The sequence below is a fragment of the Lycorma delicatula genome, chromosome 10 (assembly GCF_047948215.1).
Source record: "Lycorma delicatula isolate Av1 chromosome 10, ASM4794821v1, whole genome shotgun sequence".
NCBI lineage: Eukaryota > Metazoa > Arthropoda > Insecta > Hemiptera > Fulgoridae > Lycorma > Lycorma delicatula.
In genome coordinates, this window is record NC_134464.1 from 24,448,618 (window position 1) to 24,461,115 (window position 12,498).

Here is a 12,498-nt window from a genome sequence, read left to right on the forward strand (position 1 = left end):
TTATTTTAATATTGTTCACATTTTCGTATAAATGAACATTAGAACTAATTATTCTGTATAAAGCAAAAAATTATATATGCGCCTTCATTATTTTTTTTTATAACAAGTATATGTTTGTGCATGTTTATTTATTATTTTTATGATACCTTAAAAATAAATTATAATAGTTTTTTATATGTGTTCTTTCAGTCAAAATGTAAATTTTAAAATTGTTGTTAGCTTTATAAACAGATACTGTCTATGCATTATGTACAGATTTTCTTTCTGATATATGAAACATTTTTTAAGAAATTATTCCAAATCACTTTTTTATGATAATGAAGCAGTTCTAAAAAATTGCTGTTTATTCCCGCACTTTAAATGTGTTTTAAAAAGTATCTCTATTTCTTATTTTTTTAATGAATTTATGAAATTTCTTTTTCAAGTTTGTTAGATTTTATTTTAATTGAAAATATGTTGTTATTATCTCTTCTTTGCTGTTTAAAATTTACGAGATATTTAGAGAAAATTTACTGTGCAGATGTTTGTGTTTACCTTGTAGTGTGTTATATGATGACTACCTATGTTGTATGACTCAACATTTCAAAAAAACAGATTTTTTATTAATAGTCTCTTAACTCTTTTAACAAGTTTTGAAGTTACTGGACAGCGTTTCATTGATTTGTGATTTCCAACTCAATTTCTTAAGTAAGGTAAATTGGATTGGGTATTTTTTTTTGAGACATTGTCTTGTATATATATATATATATATATTTGCCTTAAAAAGTTCTGAAAAATTTTGCTGTCATAAATGCATCATTTATATATGATAGATGTGTATTCATGAACTGATGAAGATTTTTACATTGCCAAATTCTGTCCTTCATTTCTGATTTGATTAATTACATTACAAGCTGTTTCTTTTCTGTTGTTAAAATGATGAATTTTTCCCAGTGAAAATTAATCTTAAAATCGTTATTAAATTATATATATATATTTTTTTTTTTTTCTGCTAAGATCGTCATAATTTTTATATTGAGTATAATTATCTACCCTTCTTAGCTTCATCATAATTAATCTTTGTTCATATACTATTACATTAACTTTTACCATATTAATAGTAGATATGTCCACATTTTATGTGAATAAGGAGGTAGGGATAGGCTGTGTTAGTTATTTCAATTGTTTTAACATTTTCTTTTTAAATAAAATCAGAAAAAGTTTGGTCTTTTTAGATAGTATTTGTGAAGTTGTAGCTGTGTTTCCTGCCATTGTTTTTTTTTTGAAAAGGGTGTTTTACTTTTGTGGATCTTGCAGTGATTACTAATATTTATTAGAGGAAGCTCTGCCAAACTACAAATTTCAATCTGATGGCATCATGTCTATGTGTGGGGTTCTTAAAAAAAAAACATTCTATACCATATTTCTGTCTGCAGACAGTAGAAGTTTCAAAATATGTTAAGGTAAAAAATGATTAATATGAATGATACACATCCTTCAGTGCCAGATTTTCAAGGAAAGGAGTTACTTTAACGATTATGTTTCAACTGAGGATCATAACATAATAAACATATTGTTATCTAAGAATGTATTTGCACTTAATAAATCATGAATAAAACCTAATTTTTAATGAAATTTTAGCAGTTAATAAAAAAGTAATTGTAAATTATTAAATTCTGTTATAATTAATTGTGTATTTTAATCAGGGTGAAAATGGTAATTGTGTTAAGAACATTGTATTGTACTTTTTGAGCTTATTCATGTATTTTTAAAATTACTATTGTGCTTTTTTATTGTCAAAATAGTTCATACATAGTCTACTGTATAACAGTTACCTGATCTGCTTCCTTACTTATAATATCCATACTCTTTTAGTAATTAGTGTTGTTTACAGTTTATCTCTATCTCTTTGAGAAATCACTTGTATATTGTGAATCTAGTGCAAGTTAAAAGTTATGACCAATCATATGCTGTCTGTTAAAAATGTGTAGTGCATAGTTAATGCAGAATGTCAAAGATCTATAGGAAAATGTAAAAATAATACTTAAAAAAACTCCCAATCAGAAAATATGTAAGAAATGGTTGCCTATGGCATCAGTATATGTCTAATTGTGTTTAGATCTACCTTAGTATAAAATAGTAATATCAGTGGTATAATGCATTGCTGATATTATCCTTCAGTTCCTGTGTCGTGTGACAGATTATTTTATATACTCCTAAGATATTGCTCACATGTTGTAAGGAGAGAAGGAGAGTTATATATAATCTGTTCTTGAATTTTTACATTTTATAGAATAAATATTTGATGATATGCAGTAGAATATGAAAATAATTAAATTTACTTAATGTATCATAGCACTTTATTAAAAGATACATCTGTTAATGTATGTATCTGTTAAAGAAGGATGATTTGATGACTATAGTCTAGCTGTTCTTTATTACAATGTTTTATTACTTTAATTAAGTTCATAATGTGAGGTGTTGAGCAACAGTAGATTTATACAAAAAAAATTTTTTAATTATTTTGATCTAATCAAGGAATGTATATTGTGAATATACTGCTAAAAGTGTCAGTCAAAAAGTGTACTTTCTGGGAAAAATCAATTTAAAGTTAGTTCTACGTGATTTGAAAAATCAAGTTTTAAATATTTTGTTCACATGAGTGTGTTTTTCCTCTTAATCAAAACGCAATTTTCATGTTTGGTAAATGTTTATAAAAATGTTATTATATACAGTGATGATGGGGTGGGAAATGACTTGGTTACAAATACATTTTACATGTAATGTGACTTGGTCAATTTTTAATATGAATTATTAATGAAAAAAGCCTAAATGCGTATAAAATATGTTTTTTCAATCAGTGAAATTGATTAAAATTTTATTGATTATTGAAATAGTTCATAAAATTTCTAGTTCATCTTAAAAACCAAAAATATTAGAATAAAAGTTACAAAAATATTGAAAAATAGAACCAAATGGTACAGAAAATACATAACCCTTAACACAAAATAAAGAATCACAAGTTTATCACATTCATCTAAAAACTATTCAAAACTTTAAAAAGAAAGTATTGCCAGGTAATCAGGAGTAAAGCACATAAACATAAATAATAACAGCAAAACAAATTGTCACAAAAATGAAAAAAAATCATGATACTTAACATTGTTTTAACTACATAATTTTATAGAAAATGAGAAACTTACACATTCAACCAAAAAGTTATTGAACGTAATCGTTCTCATGTAATGAGGAATGAAACTTAGACAAAAAAATTACAATATAACAATATTTCATTAAAAAAGTGAAAATTCTTACAAACTAAAAAATGGCTTAATTTCTTCAACTTCTTACTGGTAAATAATATTATTGAAAACAATAGCCTAAAAAATAATTGTATCTAATAAAAAATTAAAACATTTTTTCTCATCACAGTAACCATTCACACATAAAATTAAAAAAATATCTAAAAATTTGTCCCAATCGCTGTAGTCATCAATGGCTGGTTATGGAGCATGATCTTTCTGCTTTTTGTCAGTCGGAAGTGACTTGTTCCAAGGATGAATTACTTCAGGGATTACATTTTTAGTGCACAATTTAATAAAATCTTTTTTTAGCTTCTGAAATTGGTAATTGACTCTTATATAATTTTGTTATATCTGCCGAAACAATGGAGGATGACTGCGGTCAGAAGTTTAAATAACTCTGAATTTTGGGTCCTCATAATTCTATTAGAAGAGAATATACCAGGCTTTTCTTTTTCATATCGTAAAACTTTAATTTTCAACCAGTTTACCCGTTCGTCTTTAGGGTCTAGTGATTTGTTCTTAACAATCTTTGCTGCAAGACTTTTCAAATCAATAAAATCTGAAAAATTCAACTGTTAACTATGTAGCTGCCACTAATTTTCTTTTTCTCTCTACAGGAACAGGTCATATGAAAAATGTTAATCTAGTCATTTAAAGAAAAGGCTGAAACATGTCTTTTGGCACTCTGCGTTGCACTGTGCATGAAATCGCACTTCATTAAAGTGTGAGCTTTTCCCAAAAATTCATGTTCTACTACTTGCAGGTATTTAATCTGAACTACAGATTACATAGCAGTTCTGACCACTATAAATATCAGAAAGGAGTGAAATTTTATTTATGTGATCAAGAATTTGCAGTATCCACTGAAAAATTGCAGTTTCAATCTCGCAGCTTCCTCTTTGGCCATTGAGCACAGACCAAACAAAACAGTACCCTTTGTTTGGTGGAGCGTAGCTTCATACATCGTTACCTGCAAAACAGTCTGCAGATCAAATTAAACACTCTTGAAACTATTGTCGTTTACTGTATGCAATTTATCTTCTTATTTTGCTGTATTTGCTTCATTTTTTTTCTTTGTATATGATCTTCATATTCAAACTTCATTTATTCATCTGTGGTTTTTTAATAATTTTTACAAATTATGCACTGATCTTTCTTGGCAAAATAAAACATAACTGGAAATAGAACAATAAAAACAACACACCTTTCTTCGGCTGAAAAAATGAAAGATGTAATTTTCACCAAAACATCTTCTGTACGTTATTTCTGAGACAATTGATTGGTTTATTTTTTCTTTCTTTTGATTCTTCCACGTAAAGTTGATACATCGTTTTAATTGATAGACTAGCATCTAGGTAGCACCTTTTTGTTGATTTTCAGGAATAGTGGGACTTGACAGTTGGAAAGCTTTCAATATGATTCTTGACTGTTTGCATTACTGTTGGGTCTGCCTTGTTACAATAATGAAAAACAATCACAAAATTTTATAAAAATATCCATATTATGTATAAATAAAAAATATAATATAAATTAGGTAGTTTACATATAAATAAAGGAGATTCCTTTTTCCCTTGCATATCTATTTCTGTAAATATTACAGCTTCGTTTGCTCCTGCTAATGCATTTTCTATAGGGACATGACTAATGCATAAAGTCTTTAAAAAAAAAAAGAAAAATTTTTTACAAGTATATACTCGTTCTTCACCACCTTTTTGAAAAAAATAAGCTCTACTGTTATTATTTTTTATTCCTGTTCCACTACATATTCTTCTAGTTTTTGTCAGTTCGTTTGAAAAATTGTTAATTAAAAACATTCTTTTGACAACAATAATAGTCTCCAAAATGCTGAACAAATTTCTTTTCTCAAATAATCATAAAATTTAAAACACTTCCTTCCACTTACATGAATCAGAGTTCACTTCTTTTGGTGATTTACAAGCCTTTATTTGTTTTATAAGTTTGGCCTGATATCCTGCTTTTTTAATTTTGTTTTTCTCCCAGTTATCTGGATTAAATTTTCTATTTTCTGGTTAATTTTTTTATTTTTATTTCTACATTTTTCTTCAGACGAATTTGATTTCTCAGAATCAGATGGTTCATATACATCATCATTACAATTTTCAAATATCTTCGTGTAAAAACTCAAAATTATTATTGTTTTTGTTACTATTAAAATACAGCTCTGTTAAAACATTCTGATTTCTTTGTACGAAACTACAAGCTGGCCCAATCGCATTTTTTAAAACTTCATTCATTTGGATAGTAAGTACTAGCTGGCTCAGGTAACATTATTACTTCTTGATATATTTGGGTATTTTCTGTGACATATAGAACAGTGATTATTAGTTGTAATTTGTCACAGATTGATATTGATAACTATATTGAGCAAGTTCTTTATTAAATGAAATGAATGTTGAATATAAGAGTTATATAAGTTGAATATAAGAGTATTCAAACTTGTGACATTGAAGTGGAAAATATGAATAATAAAAACTTTTCAGAATGCCTCATAGCCAACATTGAACAAATCTGTATGAAATATTGTGTACTTCAGATGAACATTGTACAATTCATCTTAACTGAATGACAATCATATATTTGAAACATTACAAAAGAATCAAATTTTATATGTCAGCTACAATTCTGGAGGCATAAAAGCACTGAGCTCTCTAAATGTGGTATAACACTTATACCACTACTTGACTAGTCTGCAGTAAATTAATGTACTGGATAAGAGTTAAATTTTGTGAATAATAATGCAGTAGTTAACAAACTTATTCTGTGAAAACACAGATTAATTTTTTAACCAGCTTAAATGAGAAGCCTATCACATAACAACACTGTAAATATACCAGTTCAAATAAAAAACCTAACCTCCAATGAAAATAGCATTCATAATTATTTGGCTAAAACTATAATAACTTACTATTAACTAATTTGGTTTCTAAGCAAGTAAGCCTAATTTAGTAGTTTAATGTAAATATTCAAAATGCAATAAAAAAAAGAAAAAAATATATATGCTGATCAACAGAATATAGCTGTTGCAGAAGTAAATACAAGTTTAAATGTGCCTCTGTTAAAAAATGAAAATACCAAATGTAACAATCTGCATCGGTATTAATAATGAAATGAATATGATTATTGTGCTAACTTGTAGATCAGTTAGCACTCATGTGGCATTATTTGTTGTAAGGACTATCTTTAAAGTGTTAATGAGCTAATTTAAACAGTACATAACTGTATAAAATTAATAAGGAACAAAGTACTTATGCTTTGTAGAATTTTGTGATTTAAAAAAATTTGTTTTAACATTTGAAATTAAAATTGATTTTTATTACCACTTTTTGAATGAAGTGTATCGCATGCAATTGATGTGTTCATTATATTCAATTTATCTAGTCTTAGAGAACATTTATTAGTCCTGTAGATTCAGGATTTTTATTTTATATTATTTAATGTTTGTTACACTGTAAATATTCTAGTCAGTTATTTATTTGTGTGTGTATATGTATGTATTTATATATTTTAAATCGCATTGTGTAATTTATATAATTATTTTATAATGCTAAACTTTAATTATATTTATATAAATAACAAGAGTTTATACTTAAATTTACGATGTGGTAATTGTTCATGTTAACAGTAGACTGTGTATGCATTTTATGACTTTTTTGCCCGGTGATGAAATTTTACTCTAAATGCTTTAAAATACTTTTAAGTTAAAATTGTGTATCAAATTTTACAATTTATAAATTTTATTTTTACGTTTAATATTCATAACAGTTGCATTTTTTAAAATACAGTAAAAATCTGCCAATAATGGAATTTCACTTGTTAGTTTTAAAAAAAAAGTAAATCATATTTACTTTATTCACAGTAAATAATAAATTTAATGCCTAAATTTCTTTTCATATTGCTATAAAAAAAAAAATCCTTATTTCACTACTTATAATAAGTTTTACTTTTTTTATCTTCAAAACTTTTCTACAGTTATATTTTCTTCTTTTTTTACTTTTATTTGTTGTAAGAATCTTTGTATATTTTTACCTTTTCTTGGATGAAAACCTGGTTTTTCAGCTGCAGGTATTAAACAATGTATGCAAGGTTAAAAGTAACAGTTAAGGTAATTTACAACTACAAATTGTAACAATATTAACCTTACTATTTATGGATATCGTCAAATATTCATATATTGGGAGTATTTACAGTTAATTTACATGAATATTCTAAATCAAGAGGCAATGGACCTAAAATATAAAGATATATGGAATTGTAGATTTATTTAAAATTAGATCTGAGGAGGGTTTGATTTATAGTTTCAAAACATTTCAGAACAATTCTAACTAATAAAAAAATCTGGCTCTAAAAAAATTGGAAATATGATGGTTTCTTCCTCCTTCATTCTTGAAGGGAACCAGAAACAGTTCATGTGAGGCATACCTAACAGAAAGGTACTACATACATTTTCAGATGTATGTAATTATTATTCTTATTTAGGAAAAGGTATGGATTTATGTTATTTTCAAAATTTAGAAACATTGCTTTGTGCTTATGATAAGTAAAATTTAGCAATGTGTTCTATTGTACATACCAGCGAACTTTTATACTATTTAGCAGTGACAAGGGTGATCTAATCTCTACTGTTTTCTAATTCATCTCATAAAAAAAGTTAAGCGATTGTAATTGCACTGTAATAAATTATTTTCGATATATTCTTCAAAATAAAATTTAAATTTTAACTTGAAACTTAAAATATAAGGTTATACCAGTACAGTTAGTAAACATCTAATACCTCTTTATAGTCTGTTGCTATAAAATGAAATATTCCCAATAAAATCTTTGTTTGGATCTGCTCTTATAATGTACATCACATTCCTGTCAAAAGACTTTTTCTGTCTAAAATTTGCATATTTCATCACCTTATTTAAAATTCATTATTTACATCAATCTGAAAAATGTTGCATTTTATTTCGTTCCTAAAATAATCACATCAGCCTGTAGATAAACACAGGTATGGGTTTTGTAAAATCTATTTTAACGTGATCTTCACATTATATATAGTCTCCATTTAAACAATATTCTTCCATTGGCAGGTTTTACTGTGTATTAAAATTTTTAGGTATATCTACAATTATTAAAATTTGATTTTTTAGAAAATAATGTTCGGGTAACTTAATGTACTTAAAGAAAAAGACATTAGTTGTATTCATTTTTGCATTTGTTAAGTTAGGTTTTTTGTACTTTGTAAAATGCATATTACTTAAAAGCACAGTGCATTTTGAATGAAGTATACCTGGAGATAAATAATAATTTAAGTATTTATATGTACATGTTTTTCATCATTAAGAATAAGGAAAATTTTTACTAGTATAAAATAAGTCGCAGAATAGATTGATAATTTGAAGTTCTTAACTTCTAATAATTGCTAAAATATTTAAATGGCTGTCAGCCCCTTTCAATGAAATAATGTATTTAATTTTACTATTTTGGTATGAGTTTGTATTTTAATCTGATACTTACAAGTGTCATATATATAATTTTACTATTCTTTCGTATACCTTTGACAGTGTATAAAAAAAACACCTGTTAACACTTTGATGTCCATTTTTATGTGTGTGATCCTGTAGTTTGTTGTTAAATGTAAATTGCATCACTTTTTATTTTATAGTCTTAAAAATAATGACACATCTACTTATATATATTCTAAATTATTTTCTAGACAGATAAATCAATGATGCACGAGAATATAGATCTTCATAGATGTGTCATGATCATGTTAGCCTAATAACAATGAATACATATGTTGACAAGAATTGAAAAAATTACATCTACTAGCCTTCTACAATAATAAGGTTGTTTTATGAAAATAAAAAAGAAAGATATTTTATTATTATTGAAAGTATAGAGTTAAAATAAATTTAAGTTAAGTGTTTATTATCAAATCTTGCTGAATATCATAATTTCCAAATTTTATTTACATTTAGAATCATTTGAATTCAGTACATGAATGTAAACAATAGTCAAGCTTATGAAGAAGATAAATTTGTTTATTAAAGCGAGAAATATTTGCAGATTGTGTGTCTGTGAACTAAAACTTACAATTACTTTTTCCTCTCATGATCACTTAAAATTTTAAGTCATGCTCTGAGTTTATTTTGACAATTAACATTAGCTTACAGATTTTACGAGTCTTGTATTTGAAGTTTTAATGGTGACTTAATTCACAAGATGCTGTTTTTTTGATAAGGTACAACACAATTGTTTTAAGTTTTTAATCATAATTTTAAGACTGTGGGGCTGGATTGAAAAAGTCAATTCTGAGGTGTTTTTCTTTTTATAGTTGTTGATGAATTTTATCAGGGAAATGTTTTGGAAGCTAGGAGGAATGTGACCCACACCACTACATAGTAGTCCACCTCCAGAAGTGATAAATTTGCTAGACTAAGTAAAACCTCTTATCAGCACCTAATCTCTAAAACGTACAAATTTTGTTAATTTAATGTACTCTTTGAACAGGATGTAATTATTCATAATAATATGGAAAAAGTGAACTTCAGATTTTGGATACAATTAAGAGTAGTAAGCTAGGCGCTGGTCACAAAACATTATTGTTGTAGTGTATTACAGATGCCAGCATTTTTAATGTTTTTTTTCTTTGAAATTTACTTCTTGTATGTTACCATCAAACTCTTGTTTTCATTATTATGTCTTTTAGTTCCTTTTTAAGACGCAAATACTTTTATCGATTAACTATTGAGCATCTTCATCGGTGCCCATCTTATTGTTTATGACATGCAGGGAATTTTTATATGCAGCCTTTGTAAATCTTTAGTGACCTGTATTGTCGTCTAGCTGATATTGGGCGAGATGTACACTATTGTAAAAATTATCTAAGTAAATGGAATTACCAATACCTGTGTAAACTGTTCAAGTTTTTTTTTTATAAGTTTATTGACATGTCCCTTACTCCAATTTTTAGGCCCACAATATATAAGACATTGGGGAACTAATCTTTGTTGAGTTAACATGTAAACTTTTATTGGCAGTTTTTTGTTTTTTTTTTTTGCGGATGCATTAATGGAAATAAATTCTCCCTCACCAAAATAATATTGATTTATTGAGGTTTAATTCTTTTTCTTTTGGATATCAGATGTTAGCCATGATATTGTAAAAAAAATTTAGGAGATTAATTTTATGTAATGGGTGAGATAATTACGGATCATTATTTAGATTACTAAAAATAAAATGCGAGTGTTCTGAGTATAATTAAGCAAAGGACATGACATTAAAAAAAAAACAAAACCAAATTCAATTCAATGAAAGATATAAAATAGGTCTGGTTGTTTTTAAATGTTATTCATCCCAGAACAAAAAATAAACGCACTAATTGAACTTGTTGACATACAAACAAAATGGCTGTTAAAGGTGAAGTTTTGTCATTAGGAAAAAATTCTTACACCACAGTGGTGTACTTTGCTTCATGATGTAATTTCCAAATACAATTATGGTATAGCAAACTCCTTAGTCAAAGTGTTAAGTAGAGTTTTTTTAGTTTTTTGTATTTTAACAATTGTTTACCATAGAAAGTGTAAAATATTTCAACATTAGGAGTATGAAAAACTTTATTCATACCAGTTGTTTATCTAAAAGACTACTATAAAATATTACACATACACTGAAGTCAAATAATTTCATTGACTTTAATTACTAAAAGAAGCATATTCTATTTTTAAAAATAATTTTTTCTCAATAAGAATTGTGTATTTGATAGGGGCAGGGTTTTATTATAGATTAATAGTTCATATTTTTATTATACCATTCCTATTAAACATGATTTATTTTAAAATGAAATGTTTGATATTGTATGTTTAATTTATTTAATTGTATTTTATTCAGGTATGAAAGCTTATATTTTATAATTTTTTTACTAGATTTGTTAATTTTCTCCCCCATTCCAATAAATTATAAGTGTGTTATTTCTTTTATAAAAATAGCAGTACCTTATTGCTTTTATTTTAGGATTAAATCAGATTTAAATAACATTTTCAGTAAAAAAAAATTACTTGTTACAATGAATTAGAATTAATTTTGTTTTCTTCAGCAATTACTAAAGACAGATTTCTTTAGATTGTTTTTAATTTGCATGTTCTTAGATATAATTTTCTTAAGTAAGGTACCTTTCATCATTTTCAATTCTTTTATTTATTTTTTATATGTACAGGCAATTGTCACAATTTTCACTACTAAATATTTCATCTTTCATTATACTAAATATTCACTACTACTGGTAAAACTGAAGCTTATTTACTTTACGATTGTAAATTGACAGTTTGTGATTATTACTTTTTTGATTATATATAGTAATCTATAAACTAATTACTTAAAAATGAAAAAAAGGATGTGCACTATTAATTAAGTTGCTGTGTTACAATAAAATGTTATTACAGTTATATACTTCTTATATATATATATATATAGATTGTAGTTTATTTAAGTGAATTGCACTTGAATACAAAAACAAGAAATTTACTAGTTCTGTTTTTTTTTGAAAGGTAATATTTTTATTACAATATAAATACGTAATAGGAATCTTAAATTCAGAATAATTTTGGTATGTAACTTAGTTAATTAAAAAAGAATGTTTTTTCTGGTGATATATTGTAATTTAAAATTAGGTAATGTGTATTTATAGATAATGGATTAATTTTAATTGAATGTCACAAAAAATATATATGATCCTATTATATCTCTGTTTACTATATATGAATATTAGTTGTTATGAAGGTGTTTAAAAATCTTCAGTTTGTTACCTATTATCTTAAATAATAAAAAAGACTGAATGAAAATAAATTGATATTGCAAATAATTTAAGGTTTTTTTTATTTTGCTCATTTTTATTAATAAATAAAATGAAAGGCTGTTTTAATTCCTCTAGATATATATGCTGGTGCAAATAAATTGCTGTAAGCAAGAAGATTACATCAGTCACGTTATTGTCTGCTCAATAAACTATTATAGCATTTTTTTAAAAATTAATTCTGCAAGATTTATGTTGTTGTTTTGTTTGATCTTTCCCATCACATACACCCTTTCTAGAAAACTAAAATTTCCATGCTTCTTGCTTTTCTCCATGGGAATGTCATTGCTTGTTATTTAATTTCTATTTCCCAGCAGATTGTTATAAGAACACCTAATAATTTCAACAATTCAAATA

General features: G+C 26.0%; 1 protein-coding gene across 1 annotated transcript in view; it reads left to right on the forward strand.

Moving 5' to 3' along the window:
• LOC142331043 (ADP-dependent glucokinase-like) overlaps positions 1-12,150 on the forward strand; it is a 60,413-nt gene extending 48,263 nt beyond the window's left edge. Inside the window, exon 10 of the mRNA XM_075376666.1 lies at positions 1,297-12,150. The gene's annotated coding sequence lies outside the window, so the exon portion shown is untranslated. The remainder of the gene's footprint in view (positions 1-1,296) is intronic.
• The last annotated feature ends 348 nt before the right edge of the window (positions 12,151-12,498 follow it).